Source organism: Cynara cardunculus, assembly GCF_001531365.2.
Source record: "Cynara cardunculus var. scolymus isolate 2C chromosome LG 13, CcrdV1, whole genome shotgun sequence".
In the NCBI taxonomy this organism is placed as follows: domain Eukaryota; kingdom Viridiplantae; phylum Streptophyta; class Magnoliopsida; order Asterales; family Asteraceae; genus Cynara; species Cynara cardunculus.
In genome coordinates this window covers 13147027-13150241 of record NC_037540.1, presented here as the reverse complement: position 1 = coordinate 13150241, position 3215 = coordinate 13147027, and positions in this window count along the sequence as shown.

Below are 3215 nucleotides of genomic sequence, written 5' to 3'. Positions count from 1 at the left end.
AATATAAATGATATAAAAGAAATATATATATTTGTTAATAATTCATATTATAATATAATATATATAAATAAATAAAAGAGAAAAAACTAAAAAAAAATCAATTAATATTTTATATTAAATTAAAATCAGTACATATATATAAGAAAAAAAAATTGCATAGGGGTTAGGGGTGTCACTAGTAACACCTAGGGGTGCCATTAACCTTCCCTATTAAATATTCGTATGATGTGTGATGTGTGACGTGTGATGGGACAAAAGAAAGCTCAAAAGAAAATTCCCTTGTCCCGCATGTTTCTGGAACCAACAAAAACCATAGCATATTTTTCATTTATATATACAGGCGGCAAATTAATACAAATAGTAGAAATCAGTTTGTATATGTCGTTATATATATGAAACGTCAATTAATGTTATAATCATGAAAGAAAAACATAAAAATATGTTTATATATAAAACACATACTTATACTCACATAAAAATAATAAATGTAAAACAAGATGAATCATACTTTAAATTAACTCATTTAATGGTTCTGTTTGATTTTCACCGTTTCAGTTCAACAACAAAATAATACATAAAACCGATTTTTAAAGAATTTAAATAATTATTTAATGTTTTTTCTTGAACATTAGAAATAGATATGATTTGAAGGGTGGGCAAATTGTAGGTGTTAGTATTTGAAGAAGATAAGGTTCTCCCAATCTTTCAAAGAAGATGATGATGAGCTGTTAGGGATATATATGCACATGGTGTCTCATAATAATTGACAAAACTGAAGTTGTAGTACACAAGATTTCATTGAAGTAATCATAGGGTGGTGTCTGATTGGTTTGAGCTTAGTTTTAAAAGGTCAAAAGTATTTGGAGGTTTCAAGTTCAAATCCAAGAAGAAATAAAAATCTCTTTGTGGCTACGGAGGTTCAAATGCGGTGACTCCGAGCTATCTGCAAATCAGGTGGTCGTTCTGGAATTAATCAGCTCGCATAGCGGGTTAGATATTCAAGTTAATTAAAAAAAAAGATTTCATTCAAGTTTAAAGGACAATTTTTTTTAGACGGATATTAAACGGGTTTTGACTGAATTTTATTGTTTTTTAGTTCTCGTCATAACTTGTTTTGGAATTCGGTGATAATAATAAGCCTGGTTAAAATATCAGGGTTTTTTTCGATCCATGACTTCTTGGATATAATCGATAGTCTTTTGTTAATATCTTGGATATAATCGAAGATATCATATTATGCTTTTCAATCAGCCTTTTCTTCAATTGGTAAACTAGCAACAATCACAACGTTCGATGATACCAAAAGGTTTCGATTTTGTATATACTTTTAAATATTATACACTACAATAAAATCGAGTTTATAGAATGTTTAAAGTGTTTGATTTACATTCATGTACATGGAAAGCACTAACTATTTGCATAGTTTTAATTAGGCATTTAATATATAAAATTAATATAATGAAGAGCAATGATATGAATTTGTGATATGGTCATCATCTCGTTAATTAATCAAAAGGTTACAAGCCGAGAGTCAGTAATTTAGATAGAGAAATTCCCTAAGCATATGGAGAGAATTCTATTATAATTGAGCTCTATTTATGAACAGCTTACTATTACAAAAGAGGAACTTTCTATTCATAGTACAAGGTAGTTAAGTCAGTTAACATCTAATCTAATAGCAATTGGCCACGTGCTTCATTAACTCTTCTTAATAGCATAAGTTTTCCTAGCTTGATCAGAGGTCTGACTTGTTTAACTTCTTCTGGTTCTTCAAGATATCATAGGTCTGGGTTGCTATATTTCAAACTTTTGTGTAGCTCATCTAGAACTCTACTCTTAAGGTCCAAAGCTCTGACTTGTCTTGTTCAGAGCTCCAACTCTTCTTCAACACATTAATTTCAGAGAATATCTTCTCTGATCCATCTTTTCATGCAAGACTCGTTCTCACATATGCCTCTAATGACATCAGTGTGAGGGGTATTTTTTGTCTCACACTCTCACTCAACAGTTGGCGATAGGTGGGAGGGGGATTGAACATGGGACTTTTCTTGTACTTGGACAAACTCATCTTGTCATTTTACCAACTCAGCTACACATCGAATTTTTGAACCTTTACAACCTCCACATTCAACATGATGATTAAAAATAAAATAAATTGCTTAAATTCACAAAGTAATTTCAATATTCAATACATCATGTCCTTTTACATAGTTTTACTTTGATAAGTTCGCCTCATAATTTTTTCTTCTTCGAAAAGTATAATACTGTGATATTTTTAATATTTACAAATACCGTTAATCTTTAAAAAATGGATGAAGACTGAAGTTGTCAAAACAAAGTCCTCATATTCTTTTTAATGAGGCCCTTCATCGGTCAAAGCTTCATCCGATGAAGCCCTTCATCGCTCAATGTGTTAACCATATTGACCTTCATAGCTCAATGTGTTGTCCGGATTGACCCTCATCACTCACAATGTTGTCTGGATTGACCCTCATCGCTCACAGTGTTGTCCGGATTGAGCCTCATCCCCCATAGTGTTGTCCATATAGACCTTCATCGCTCCCAGTGTTGTCTGGATTGAGCCTCATCGCCCACAGTGTTGTCCGGATAAAGGTGTTCATCACTCATAATATTGTCTGAAAATAGATGAAATGGCGGTGTAACCATGATAAATGAAATGGCGGTGTAACCATGATAGATGAAATGGCGGCGTAGCCGCGATAAATGTTTGATAATTTTATCATTAAAAATCAGGTTTGAACTGTATTACAGCAAATTTTATTTACATGAGGGAATTTCATTCACTAGACCTTCTGGTCTAACCGTCAGTTGTTGTAATAATTTATTTTGTCAGTTATCAATCATCAAAGGATAAAGGCAAAATAAAGATGTGATAGAATCATAGAAGAAAGTTTTTGTTATGACAAGATTTTTGTTAATTCAAACTTTTGGGTTATTTTATGTGAACAGACTTAAAATGTTTGTAAATATTAGAACCTGATATATGCTATAGCATGAATTTTGTTTGTTAGTACTTTTGTACGTGATGGGTTTTTACAAGGATCTATAATATTTTCTTTTCCGAAAAGGATACATAATTAGATGAATAATAGTTTGGGATGTTGGGATCAGACAAGTATCATACGAACACACACACTCTGTTCTTACAAACAGTAACAATCAAGAACACAAGAATTTAAGGTGGTTCAGTCTAA